The following is a 14,552-nucleotide window of genomic DNA, read 5'->3' on the forward strand; positions in this document are numbered from 1 at the left end:
ACTCAGTGCACCCTCACCACCCCGTTCTTCAGTGTTCCAAAAGTACTACAATAAAAGTAAATCCACAAGGTAAGGACAAACCCCCCCCCCCAAAAAAAAAACAAAAAAAAAAGAAATTGGCTCATGTAATGATGGAAGTATCCAGCAGGTGGCAAAATACACACACACACACACATAGCGCACATGACAGTATAATGACATTAGCACAATAAAATGTATACAGCGTTTATATATGTGTACTTAAAGTGTTATTCATGTGTCTTCTTTCTTGTCCTTTTATTTGATTGGGTTCTTCTCGTCCTATTCATTCAAATCAACGAAAAAAAAGGGGGGGATAAAAAATGTAGATGGCAAGGAGATAATACCACCACAAGTTCTGCTTACGCGTTTCATCCCTTCTTTTTTATCTATTATTATTTTCTTCTTTAATTTATTTGCTTTTATTTGTTGTTGTTTTTGTTGCTGTTCCGTCGTGCACAAAAAATTCACGTGCAAGACGGAGTGGGACTCACTGCTGCACGTTCAGCAACTCAAACCACTGACGCATGGCGTCTGCAATGGCCCCTGGCAGCGCCTCAAGTTCCCGGACAATAAGATAATACGGGAATGGAAACTCCTCCATATACGAGCGGCGCACCACCTTACCGCCCTTAAACTCCACTAGCTGCATGTCCAGGACGGAGCTTGACTGCACGCGATGAAGACGCGCCTCTCTTTCGGCCTTGAGTCGCCGCAAGCGCTCCGCAGGGGAAAGTTGGGAGAGGTCCTTTGCGGCAAGAGGGGCGGTAGATAGGCTTCCAGTCTCTTTCTGCGCCACACAACTCTCCCCGACAGAAGCCACACCACCACCGCCGAAAGCAGCGGTGGGAGCAGCAGCAGCCTTGACATCAAGAAGCACAAACACAACAATTTGACGATTCTCCTCCGCTCGCAAAAGCAGCCTGCGCAGCTCCAAACGATCTTCCGTGATCTGACCGTCACTTATTATAAACATCATCTGTTGCAACTGCTGTGTGGTGGATCGTGTCTGTCCGTGCATGCGCTCCCGCGCGGCGTCCAAGTAATCCAATGACGTCTCCAAAAGAATTTTCAAACTCGTTGACTTTTGTGCAAAAGTCACCTCACTGAAGGCACGTGGACCACTTTCTCCCGTAAAGGGTTCGTGTAACTCATGCACAATATGTGTCTCTTTTCCAAAGCAAGCAATACCCAACTCCCCAACCTCAAGCTGCCGTAGCGCCTCAGCAAGGAGAGCCACCGCACGACACGACATCACACCGGCATTGTTGCATTGCATACTAAAGGAGTCATCAAGTGCAACGAGTATCTGATAATTACGCTTGTTTGGCTTTGTCCTCCGCAACCATATACGATCCTTCTTAAACTGTGAAGCAATGTAGGGAATAATCCGTTTCATATTCAGACGTTTGCCCGTCTTGTAGTCGCCCTGCAGCTTATCCGCCAACGTGGGTGCAAGAATGAGACGCAGTTGTTCACAAAGGTGGTGCGACAACCCCTGAACGGCTGCCACTTGCTCCTGCCAAAGCTTTCGGCCGCGACTCATCTTTTCCCCCTCAGCCAATGTATCTTGCTGCTGCTCAAACCCGTTAACGTCCTCCTCCTCTTCTTTCTCCCTTTCGTCATCATCATCATCATTGTGTATTTTAGCAACGACTTTAACACGCCGCTTGCCTCTCCTTTTGTCGGCATCCTTCTTTGAATCTTCATCATTCTCGTCGTCGCTCTCCTCGTTGAGTGTTGTGTCAACGGCCGGTTTACGACGGCGCCGTGACGTGTCCTCTGGCGCCTCGCAATCGCTGTCCGCATTGTCGGAGTGGTCCTCCTCCATCTCCGGCAATTCGTACTCAGCCTCTGTGACAGGCAACGGATTCTCATCGGTGGCAGCCATGCCCTCACGCTCGCCTTCCTCATCAAATTCAAACGCGTCAATCTCGTCGTCATCATTACCGTGTCGCTCTTCCTCCTTTTCCTGCTGTTGTTGTTTTTCTTGTTGATCGGATGACTTCTGTTTCTTAAGATTGACGTTCCGGTCCGGGTTCAACTGCTGCGCCTGCCGCTCGTGACGTTGTAGTGCATCCTTAATGGCACGATACGGATTGCGCAACGTCGCGCTACGCTCTGCGTTGTCACGATGTCGTGACGGATCGCTCCTCTCTTGTCGCTTCCAATTTCGTCCGGCATCGTCAGGCTGCTGGTCATCATCCGGCTGTTGCTCCTGCTGCACGCCCGCAGCCTCTTGCGGCTTCTTCTTCTCACACTGATCCCCGTCGTCGGCCTCATTCTTGCGTTCTGTCGCCTCCTCGCCGGTGTGTTCGTCCTGCCGCCCGCCATGAAAAACGTTCTCATCGGGCTGATCGCTGTCACTTTTGTGCGAGACGGCCGACTCCTTGTCGTTATCAACGTCATCCCCGTCAATGTCGCTCCCGATGCTTCCCTCCTCGTCGTCCACCTCGTCTTCTTCTGCGCCTTGTTGTTCTTTCGGCGCGTCTCCCAACTCGCTGCCGCTGCGGCTCCTCTCATCGCCCTCATCCTCTTCTCCATCCTCGTCCCTTCCGCGGCTGTTACTAATACTACTACTACTGCTGTCGCTCTGGCCATCGTCACTGCCATCGACGTCCTCGTCCGTGTCGGCAATGCCGCCAGCGTCAGCCGCCAGCTCGTGTTCTCCCCCTTGAAGCTCCTTCTCCGCCTCCCGCAACGCCTCCTCGCGGTTTTCAAAATTCCCAGTCTCTTCGTTGTTCTCATCGGCTTCGTTCTCCTCGCCCGCCTCCTCGTTGCCAAATATATCCTCTGGAACCTCCTCGGCGTCGCCGTCGTCGTCGCTGTTCATGTCGTTGCCGTCATTTTTTTCCTTCTTCATGCGCTTCCGCTCCTGCGCATCCTCGCCGTTGACGCTTCCCATCTCCTTCTCGGAGTCGTTGTCGTCATCTTCCTCATCGTCCTGGTCCTCCTCCGCCTCGCGCTGCTCTTTTTCGCCCTTAAAATCCGTCTCCACGTCAGCTGCCTTGTCCTCTTCATTATTTCCGCCATCCTCTTCCCGATCACTCTGCTGCTCCTCCCTGTCCTTCATGTTCATGAGCTGATCCTCGTTGTCGATCTGATCCGTCACATCTTTCTCGCCGTGTCCGTCGTCCATGCCCGTGCCGTCCTGCTGCTCCCCATCGCCACCCTCACCGTCGTCATTCTCCCCCTCGTCCTGGTCCTCCGGTTTGCAGAAGCCCTTCTTCAACAAAATACAGAAGAGACGTGAGAGCACAAGGCCCAAGTGAGACTGCGCCCGCAACGCCACGGCAGAGCCATGCAAAGCCGCACCGACACGCTCAAGACTGGTGTCAATTCGTGCCAGTAACTCGTGTCGAAGCTCTAACGAGATGCGGCGCTCCCTTACCGGGTCATTAAGCAACGTGCAGAGTGACACGGCAATACGCTGTGAATCGCACTTCAACTCCCTCACTGCAGTGGAGTATTTATGGTAAATCGTAGTCCCCTCCGTATAGTCCTTATTAGCAACGCCATCATCGCCACCCAACTCCCCCAAGGCTGAAGTCTCAACGGCGTCCTCCTTGTACACCGACTTCAGCTCCTCCACAAGCTGTTGAACTTTCTGGGGCCACAAAGAGCAACCCTCTTTACGTGCACGCTTCCTGTCAACCGTTGCTACATCCATGAAATCTTGACACAGCGATTTCATGTTAAGTGCATCACATAACGCAGCCGCCGAGGCATCGACGCAGCCAATCCCCGTGTTGCATAATTTGCTGCAAACGTCACGCAGTTGAACGTGCAGTGTTGTGTGTCGCGCCAAAATGGCATCTGGCACAGAAATGCCCGTGCGGCGCTGTGCTTCTGACGAGTGACACAGTTTCCAGAGTTCATCCGTTCCGTGGGATAGCTCCTCAATGCTGCTAACAGCACCACCTAGAGAAAAGACGCGTTCTTGTAACAGCCATCGGGTTTGGTGCAGGAAGCATTGAAGTTGAACACACACTTCAAGCGACGCTTGCAACAACTTACCCCCGTCCGTTACGGTGATCTCTTCGCAATTTGCCACGCAACCCCTCAATAGAGTTAATTGCTGTTGTACCTCGTAGAGAATGGAAATTAACTCTGTCTCCTCCACTGCGAGAGCGAATAAGGACTCCACTGTGCCTGTGCCACGTTTTGCCTGGGCATCACTAAGATCCTTGTGTGGATGTCGTTCCGCATCCCGCATACGCTGCATCCAACGAGCAAAGCGGTAGTACTCCACGGCTGCTTCTTCAACTCGTTTTCCAACAGCAAGATGGCCATGTATGCTGCGGCATGTCAATAATGCGTTTTTGGATGCAAATAACTCCTCCCATGAGGAAAATTGTTCCTCGTGCGTGTGGGGCACACCTTGTTCCTGCATAACAATAAAAAGTGTCTTCAGTGCCCGCAGCTTTTGGCTCTGCGGCACACCATTGGCCTGCAACGCCTGCACACGTTCAATGATTTCTTCAGCGGCGTCCGTAAGGAATTGTACCCCCTGAAACACATAACCGTGTGCAAACACCGCATTGCCATCTCGCGGCTCTGAGGTCTCCATGGGGATTTGTTTCCCGGAACGAGTTCTCTTAGAAGCCGTCCACAATTGGTCTTTATTTTTAGTATTTTTTCCACCGTTGGTAAAACGATGAGCCTTGGATCTTCCCTTCCCTTTGAGGTGAACGGAAGAAAGAACAAACCCCATGGCTGCATCCTCCTCGCAGCGCTGTTCCTCGCTAGCTATAATGTTCAGAACAGGCGTTCGTAAAATCTCGTCCAATTCCGCCAACGCACGCCCTATTTTAAGATGCGACTTCTCCGCCGTGGCACGCACGGCGTAATACGTGGAGTCCTCCCAGCGCATGATACGTGTGAACGCCTCCATGTCTTCCTCAAGTGGCAGCAAGGCAAGCCGCAGCTTTTCCGACACGAGGGGGGAAAACTGGCTAAATAAATCCACCAAATGCATCGCAACGTTGGCCAGCGGTGAAGCGGATAAGGACATTGATGGTGATGATGATGATGATGCCACGAGCTGCAACGCAAACGCCTTCAGAAGCCGAAGGCGCAGATGAAAGTCCCCGTAATGTGCACCCCACATAAAATCCATGCAGTGGCGGAAGAAGAGTAGGCAGCGCTCTGACAAGGCCTCATCCGTCATCGAATCCGCGCCTTCAATGAGATCACAAAGCCAAAACCACCGCATGCCAGACTTCATCTCCCACTCCTCCCGCTTTGCTGTAAACACTTGCGACCAGCAGTGAAGCTCAAGCCGCCTCCATCGCAGGACAAACGAAGATAATTTCGTCATGTGCGATAAAATCGATGTGCCGCGCGATGCGTTGCGTTCCCATTCATAACACTCCCGCAAGAGAACCTCGCATCCCGTCATTATTTTCATAAGGGGCGTTGTGAGTGCTGGTAGGGCAGCAATTCCATTCGCAATGCGAAAGCAGCGGTGCAGCGACGGAGTGTCAGGGTACGTAGACCGCAGGTGCTCCACAGCTTGAATGAGGTCCCGCAGTGACGCACTGAAGCCTCGGATCTCTGACGGAGCCGGATCCGTGAAGACGTTAAACCCGGTAGCTCGCTTTTCTTCAAGAGACACCTCCGTCGACAACAACTCCCGTGTGACCAAGACAGCGCGTGCCGCAAAACCTCCAAGCAGCAGTTGCTCCTCCTCTGCAGGCAACATCATACCCGTATCAGACATGCCGCTAAACCCAAAACGGTGCAATTCACTAGAAAGAATATCAAATCGACTCTTAAACGCTCGTAGCGCCTTCTCCCCATCAAAAACGGAATTGTCATTCAATGCCAGCAGCCTTTCAAAGAACTGATGATGGGTCTCAATGAGATGCCGCACGTGTCGCGCCCCTTGAGGTCCTGACAAAATAAGACGAGTGTGTCGTCCCGCACGCTCCACGGAAAAAGGTAAAGATGATTGTGGCATATCGTCAACTGCCTCCGCCTCATTGAGGTCATCCTCCGCGTCACGCATGCGAATAAATTCTTCCTCGTAGCTGGGGAAAAGTTTCTTCAGAACCCGTAAGTGTTTTTCATCATCCCCCTCAATACTGATAGCCTTCTCCGCATACAGCACCGCCATCTCCTCCTCTCGACGTTCCTTTGCATCAAGCTCCTCGACCGTTCGGTAAAATTCTCGATACAATTTGAACAACTGCTCCACAAACTCCCGATTAAGTATCCGTGCCGGAGTACTTTGTACAAGCGTCAAGCAAGAATCAAGATACGCAAGGCGACGCTCAAGTGCATGTGTAGCTGAAGAAGGAAGTGTAACAGAAACAACAGAAATCTGTGGGAAAAGCATCATTCGCGCCGCCTCGGCCATACTGAATAGTGCGTTGCCTAAACGTGAAGAAGACTCCAAACGACAACTGACATGCGCTGCCAAAGCCGATAAGAGGGCAGGTTCTGCCATGGTGAGTGTGACATCCTCATAGCCGCCATAGTTTTCCAGCACTTCCGTAAGCTGCTGGTACAGTAGCTCGCTCCATGTCATTCGGGCCTTGTAGGCCTCTTGGCTTCTCTCAAACAGCACTACAGAGAGACGCTCATCGGATAATGTGGTGTTGCACATCTGGTGCAGCACACTCACAAGGTGGGCAAACCTGGCACCCGACAGATCGGGTCGAACAACGCTCTTCTTCGTTGCCTTTAAAAGCAACGTTTCCTCCGCAGTCAAGAGTTCGTGTAAAAGGCGACGTTGTTGAGTGGAACTGCGCATAGAGACCTCCTCGGACCACTTAAACGCTTTTTCCAAGCACGTGAGACGACCCAATTCCTCTCGTGCTACTTCCTTTTTCACCATCCACTTATGCATGGGATCAATGGGGGAAGAAGGGAGGAGGAAACGACACTTCAGCGCGCCCACCAACGCCACACGGCGAAGGGAGTCCTCTGGAGAGCCTCCTCGATCATTCGCTAACATCTGTAAAAGAGGCTGAGCTGCACTCAGGAGAGGATCCGAACATGGTCCCTGCACACCTTCACGCACCATTTCCAACATTTCCAACGCCGGTGTAGATGACGTCCTTCGCATTGCGTTCAGATCCATCCCATTCGGAAATAAATGCGGGGCACAAAAAACCAATAAAGAAAGCAACTCTTCCAGAGAGTGGAGTTCCCACTGCTCAAACGGGTTTACGCCCAAAACTGGCAAGACGTTGCAAAACATCAATAGTTCTTTCATGGCTTCCGCGTGATCACTCCTCTGTGCCCCTATCGATATCACAGGCACCCCGGCGGCGTATCTCAGCGCTTCATACGCGGCATTCGTCCATGACCCGTGAAGAGTGTGGCACCCACTCGCCAATCCGTGGCGTGCAATAAAATGCGATGTCAGTAAAGGCACCAACGCAGCCAACGACTCCCCATCGCTGCCCTCCTGTATCCGAAGTTCAAGCACCTCCCTCCACAAAGCAACCTCCAATTCGGGAAGCACGTGCAACTTTGTGCAAAACACTTCAATAAACTGACGAATCTCCCTCTGCAGAACCTTTGGAGACAACAAGAAAGAACCTCCCCGTATCTGTTGAACGCGCTGCACCAATGCAAATTCAGCACGGAAAATGGCAGTACGCCAAAGAGATTTAAATGGACGCTCATCTGACAACGATGTGACAGCCCTTGTTCCAGCATTCCATGAGACAAAAGCAGAACGTTCATCGGCGCTCGTAATGTGCGGGCGAATGATACTTCTCTGCACAGCAGACTTACTCGCAACTAGTGGGTATGGTAATTCAAGATAACGACGAAGTGAGGCCAAGAATTGATCAATTGTCTCAATCAAATGACTGGCCTCAATCACCGTTTGTTTCTTGACAACAGAACGAATCAACGCCACAATGATCACTAGGGAAACAAAGTTGTCTGCAGTAACCCGAAATGGCGCGTTTGAAGCAGAAAGTAGGCACATCAAGGGATAAAGATAACGGCAAATATGCTGCTGCAAGTGTGGAATCAAAGCACCGGATGTAAATTCCAGAATGTTTTCAAGAACATGTTGAAGAGCGTTGTTAAGAACCGGTGAATCCGAAATAAGCACATGCACACCGCCCAGGCCCTTGTACCACGCGGCGCATGGCCCCAATATCTGCAAGGAACGACACCAAAGGGAATCCAGGCACGTTCGGGAACTTTTTCCGTCGTGCGATGAGAGCAAAAATAATGTTTCAGAAATCTCATTATCCGCCAGAAAAGTCGGTAAATTGGACGAGAGAAATTGGCAACGGGCAGTTTTCAACCTGTCATTAGAAACGGTATCCCCACACTGCTCCAGCACAAAAAACAACAACAAGTCCCGGACGGAGTGTTGGATCAAAGAAGTGTTAGATAAAGATGCAAACGTCTTTAGCCCTAATCCCGCTCGATGCACACGAATGCGTATCAATGCCGACTCCACGTCCTCCCCATCCAATTCCTCACTTAGGTTCATGCCAGATAACAGATCCACAACAAGTGGGCAGCATTTCCCACGCTGTTCTAAATACTCAGACAGCATTCGATCCAGTGCATCCACAACAGCAGCTTTATTGGCCGACCAGTGCCCGCAACGATTCCGAATGTACTTGTGAACAATAGATGTCTCAAGGTCTTTTAACGTCGCATCCATTGGTAACATGTTAGCGGTTTTTAAAAATGTAAACGTATTTGGTGCTCCCGCCGCCAGTGCATCTGAGAGTTGGGCAGACATTGGCAATACGGGATCGGCATGAAACCCAGCAATAACAAACTCACGGTGGTAGTTACCTAATCTTTCAAGCAACTGAGACATTTTACAGGGAGACACAGCCCCTGCAATCGCAATACTCTCAAAGGAGGGAATACAAATTGGGTCAATGTACAATTCTACTGCCCGATTTCGCATAGCTCGTGATATCTCACCATACTTTGGATCAAGCGTGGCAAAGAGACGAAAGCTTGGATGTGGCCTTACAACACGAACCTGACCGTTCACAAGTCCCTGTTCATTTACCGATAGCATCCCGTTTGGCTCCACGAGTGGATTGAGACGGTCCAACACACTAGCATTGCAATAGTTCACGTTGTCCAAAACAAGCCAATAACCATGCAACATTGCCTCTAGAATTAAAGAATCTCTCCATTCAAATTGCCCTTGTTTGCCCTCCACCTGATCAAAACCTCCAAGAAGATCCACTGTATCGCAGGTTGCGTTCATTGAAAAGGTCATCAATCGCGCACCCAAAAGCGCTGCCGCAGTTCTGATACAAAACGTCTTCCCAGCCCCACTGGGCCCCACTAAAAGACAAAATTGATTTTGCTCAGCGCATAGCAACAAGGAACGGATGACACTAGCTTTGGAGGGAAGAAGCAATAAGGGCACAGCCATATCCGGTTTCACAGGTTCCTGCACTCGGTGGGCCAGAAACGATCCCCCAAAGCAGACAACATCATTGGCGATGAGAAAATCAAACTCTTGAGCTGCATGTATTTCACATAAGGCATCGCCAAAGTGTCTTCCTGCCAGCTGATACACCTTTTCCCTGTCCACGTCCGCACGCATGCGTTGAGTAAATAAAGTTTCAATAAATTCGCACGGTTTATCCAGCTTCTGATACGCCTCCATAAACCTCGCCCACCGAAGGACATCGCGTAAGTTGAATTCCCATGGGCTCCCACGAGTCCCGTATTCGCGGTAAACCATCACGTCGCGGTGAAGCTCGCCCACAAAATGCACCATTTTCTCCAACACACTCTTGTCAATGCTTGGGCAAACAGCAAAGGCAATGCACAACAGATCCTCCATACCAAATGGCTCAATACGCACCTTTGTAAATCGATTCAAAAAGCTACGGGGTAACCCTTTACGACCCCCTCCTTCCAACAGTGGATTTTGACATGCAAAGACACGAAATTCATCAGCCGCGGTAAATTCTTCACCCAACTCTGGGATAAAAACGGCGGAGCGATGATCCAGCAGGGCATTAAGACCTTCCAGCACAGCTTGACTTGCAAGGTTCAATTCATCAAGGATTACCCACCATCCATTTTTGACTGCCTGCAGAAGCACGCCATCGGACCATGAGAAGTGCGGTTCTTCATTTTCATCATTTGAGTGACAAGGTAAATAGGTACCAAATAGATCCATGATATCCGTTTGCTCACTCAAATTGATGCGCACGACACGTTTTTTAAAGGCGCATCCCAAGGCTTCGACAATACTGGTTTTACCAACTCCTGGACTTCCCTCCAAAAGAATAGCTTTGCGTATAATACTGGCGCGAATCAGTTTTGACAAATTTTGACGAGTAGAAGGTGCCCCAAAGAAAAATTGTCTCTCCAGCTCCGGTGGTAACCTTGGTTCCTCCAAAGTGTCAAATAGTTCCCAGAAAGGTGTCTGTAGACAACCCTCATCAATGCCACTAAGTTCATTCGCCCTTCTCAAGCAAAGTTCACGCAATCCACGAGACCCAAACTCTGCTTGACCTGTACCAATCCCAATACCATCAAGTATAACAGCATCCAGTCCATGTATAAATGCAATACGCTCATCACAATGTGTATTGGCCGCATTCATAAACGAGACCCAGCCGATAATATCTCGAATGCTAATATGTTGAGGGACTCCAGTGGCTGTTGAAGTCTTCGCAGCGTCACATAAAAGTGATGCCATTTTATTCGCCCACGGTTCAAGTGAGGGCATTAAACGTCTCGAGAGAATCAGTGTAACCTCTCCTTCATCGGTTGTAGGACGAACATAGATCTCCGTAAATCTATTACGAAGAGCTGGAGAGAGCTCCTTTTTACCAAAGTCCCCGCCTGGATTCATCGTTGCAAGGACTCGAAAATCGTCATGAGCGAAAATAACATCTGCCGTACTCTTTTCAGCCAATGTAACTACTCGTGCAGGCTCTAATACACTATTCAATCTCTCAAGAACACTATCTTCCGACGAGTGAAATCTCGTCAAGGACAAAGATGTTTCCCTGCAACATACACTCCACAAGCGGGCCATTGCGCCACTCAAAAATTGCCTTATTTCGCTGATTAGGAGGTGCAGGACGAAGACTACCCAAAAAATCTGCAGCCTCACTATGTTGATGACAATTGATAATACTTATTGGACGATTTAAAAGCGCTGCCCAAATTTGGCACACAGTTGTCTTACTGCTGCCAGTTTCCCCAACCAACAAGACTGGCTCCTTGTGATGCAGGCAAATTCCGACAACCGTAAAAAGGCGACGCATGGACTCTGTCCATACAATGCCAAATTCATCTAACACTCCATTCCCAACCAGGCTATAACACTCACCAACATATGGCCAATGTTCGGGTGAGTAAATAATATCCTCATTGAGTTCCGTTTTGGTAACAGACTCAATAATATCCTTTACAATTTGACGTTCTTCCATCTTCCGACACCGCTCTGCCAGTAGAAGGAAACCATGTTCCGCCATTTCTTGGTAGGTTTCAGGTTGGCGCTCCGCCCAACGAAAAAGATCTCGAGGAGTTATAAATCCATGACGACCAGCAAATATCTGCGAAGCCTGACGACGCAATTGAAGCAAAACCATAATCTCCACCATTTTTTCCGCAAAACTAGTACAAAGAGAATATCGTTGACACAATATTGTGCACAACTCCGTCGTTGGTATATCATCAATTGTCATTTCCAAAAAACGATTGCGAAACGCTCTAGAAAGCATTTTGCGGCCCCCATAAATACCCGCTGGGTTTTGAGTGGCAAATATACGCAAACAAGGATGAGGTTTTATCGTTTCCTGAGTATCAGCTACAAAAAGTTCACGATTATCATCTAGAAGGCGATTCAAAGCCTCAAGAACGTCTGTTGGTGCAAGGTTTAATTCATCAAGGACAACCCAATATCCATTTCGCACCGCATCCACAAGGATACCGTCAACAAAACGAAGCTTTCCACGCTCATCTGAAACATAATGACCCAGATACTCCTGAATCTCAGTACTTTCATGATTATTTATTCTCACACATTTATGACCCGTAAGTTCAGCAAGGTATTTCACCATGGAACTTTTTCCAGATGATGTCGGTCCCTCAAGTAGCACAGGTCTATCGGCAAAAACAGCTCGGGCAACATTCAATAGATGACCTCGGACACTTGGTGTCAAAATAAAGGATTCATCTTTTAGGGGTTTCTCCGATCCGACATGTAACCATATGTGTTCATAGGAAACGTAGTATCCTTCAGATGGGCATTGTGGTAAAAGTGGTTGTGGAGGCTGTTTTCCAGAAAAGACGTTCCGAATTATCAACTGCTGCACAACAGTATGAAATTGACGTTGTAAAGAGGTAGCAAACCCCAACATCAATCCGTCAAATAATGCCAATGCAAACCCATATTGAGATGTCGCCTTTCTGACGTAGGCAAGAGCACGGGTCAGTGTCCTTAGACTAAATGAGGGAGGCCTCGATTCACCATCCAAGGAGCAGAGTGTCGATTTCGCCTTCCCCACGCATTCCAAAAAAAAGGAGGTAATCTCTTCAGTTTTGCAATCAGGAGATAAATGTCCAATATACTCATTAACAACAGTGTTGATATCATAACGATCAAGGGGTTCATTAACGTAAAATTCCGTAAATTTGGAACGTAGAGAAGGTGGAAGGTCCTTTTTTCCAAAATCCGTGGGTGGATTCATGTTTGCAAAGACATGAAAATTTTTGTGTCTTTGTATCGGTTCACAGTTTCCTTTATCGTTTAGAAATAAGGCATTTACTTCCCCCAATACTGAGGATACTCTTTCCAAAACCTCTGTTGTTGCAAGATTCAGTTCATCTAACAGAATCCAAGACCCTTCCCTCCAAGCCTTGACTAATGAACCCTCCACAAATTGAAAGGCAAATGTCTTTTTTGTCTTTTCCAACTTATCCAGTAATTCCCCTGCCGTCACCTCTAGAAGACCCCACTCATTTACAAAACCCTCCGAAAAGGATTGTCGGGTATTCTTTAACTTAAACGAATTAACTCCCTTCAATATCTGCTTTACTACGGCTACCCACAAACACTTTCTTACTGCAGCCTGAAGAGCCTCCAGGAACTTAACGTTTCGAGAAGCGTTAAATGTCTGTGAAAACAAGTCCACAAATTTATGGTATGCATTCCTTACGGCGACACCTACGTCAAGTGGTTTCCAACCCCCCATAAAATCACTTGTATCCGTTTGTTGGTTAAGGTTGTGTACAATTAGCTTCTGTCCCAGTTGATCTGCAAGATACTGAACAATAAAAGTCTTCCCTACACCTGTCTCACCTGTAAGAAGCACATTTTCATTTGCTTCAACAGCCACTGCTATCCGTTCTAAGAGAGACATCGCGTGCTTTGTGGCAGCAAAGGCAACTCGACTTTCTCTTTCCGGCATTGCAAAAGAAAACAATGGTAGTGTGACGCGACCGACAGTGACATATTCTCTCGCCAAAACCATTTCGGGCCTATTTTCCTTCACAAGTGACTCTGCAACATTTGGTGAAATACCCATAGCACCCGCTAGTACCTCCATAGCCGAGGTTAGCACATCGCCTTCGGGATATCCCGCAAGAATGCAATCAAATGCCTCACGAAACATCAGCTCACGAAGAGTTGAAGAAATAAAGCCATCCAAAGAACATGTTGCTGGTAGGCGTCTGATCACACGCTTACACCACTTTAGCAAGCATCGTAGTGACACCAGTGGAGTATTCGTGCGAGGGGAAAGAAGCACAGATAGTGCATAAACTATGTTTCGCGGCACAGTATACAAGGCTGTTGCAACTTCACACACCTCATCTGGAGGTAAACATTCTATCACCACGGTGCCCCAGAGCTCCGCAAACGGGATAGAATTGCTTTTCCGTGTAATAAAGGTACCACCAACTGCACGTAGCTGTTGCGTAGCTATGATCTTGAAGTTTGGATGGGCATGAATGCGTCGGTTTTTCTCCGGTAGAAACAGTGTAGACTCTTCAAGTAGAGAAAGCAACACGGAGAAAACGTCAAATGACGCCAAATCAATATCCTCCAAAAGAATCCAAAATCCGTTTTCAACTGCAGAAGTAAGAGGCCCAGGAATCCATTCAAATGTGCCTGGAGTGTCCGTCGCTGAAAACTTTCCAAGTAAATCCTTACTGTCAAAAGAATCGTCGACATTCAGTTGTAGCAATGTCTCTTTGGCTCCATACTTATCCGCTAGTGTATTTGCCAAAAAACTCTTTCCGCAACCAATATCACCCTGAATCAGCACCGCTTTTGATGAATCCAAAGCCACCTTCAGATTATTAAGGTTGCTCTCACTTGTCGGCGTCAAAATCATCGTCTTCAGAGAAAAAAAGGTCAGAAGTTATAAAAAAAAAGACCTTGAAAAAAAAAATGCGCATAAAGCAGTAGCTCCATTGGGTGTGACTTCGAGGCAAGCTATTTACAGAAAACAAAGCAAAGGAAAATATTATATATATATATATATATATATTATTTTGTTCCTCATCACTCAACATCCCTCTTCTCCTTTTCCTTCACTTCGCCGCTTTTCTTT

General features: G+C 48.4%; 1 pseudogene, besides 9 other annotated features; it reads right to left on the bottom strand.

Annotated features, from left to right (window-relative positions):
* Positions 1 to 4,142: part of a sequence feature (areas merged during assembly that could not be assigned to a particular haplotype. This can correspond to areas where the two haplotypes were merged or to regions with more than two copies in the genome that were merged during assembly.) that runs on past the window's edge.
* Positions 531 to 14,333, bottom strand: Tc00.1047053511421.80 (annotated as a pseudogene).
* Positions 4,143 to 4,298: a sequence feature (areas merged during assembly that could not be assigned to a particular haplotype. This can correspond to areas where the two haplotypes were merged or to regions with more than two copies in the genome that were merged during assembly.).
* Positions 4,299 to 6,123: a sequence feature (areas merged during assembly that could not be assigned to a particular haplotype. This can correspond to areas where the two haplotypes were merged or to regions with more than two copies in the genome that were merged during assembly.).
* Positions 5,033 to 5,055: a microsatellite.
* Positions 6,124 to 6,273: a sequence feature (areas merged during assembly that could not be assigned to a particular haplotype. This can correspond to areas where the two haplotypes were merged or to regions with more than two copies in the genome that were merged during assembly.).
* Positions 6,274 to 11,900: a sequence feature (areas merged during assembly that could not be assigned to a particular haplotype. This can correspond to areas where the two haplotypes were merged or to regions with more than two copies in the genome that were merged during assembly.).
* Positions 11,901 to 12,002: a sequence feature (areas merged during assembly that could not be assigned to a particular haplotype. This can correspond to areas where the two haplotypes were merged or to regions with more than two copies in the genome that were merged during assembly.).
* Positions 12,003 to 14,552: part of a sequence feature (areas merged during assembly that could not be assigned to a particular haplotype. This can correspond to areas where the two haplotypes were merged or to regions with more than two copies in the genome that were merged during assembly.) that runs on past the window's edge.
* Positions 14,467 to 14,489: a microsatellite.

The sequence above is a fragment of the Trypanosoma cruzi genome, genomic scaffold (assembly GCF_000209065.1).
Source record: "Trypanosoma cruzi strain CL Brener 1047053517117 genomic scaffold, whole genome shotgun sequence".
NCBI classification, from domain to species: Eukaryota; Euglenozoa; class Kinetoplastea; order Trypanosomatida; family Trypanosomatidae; genus Trypanosoma; species Trypanosoma cruzi.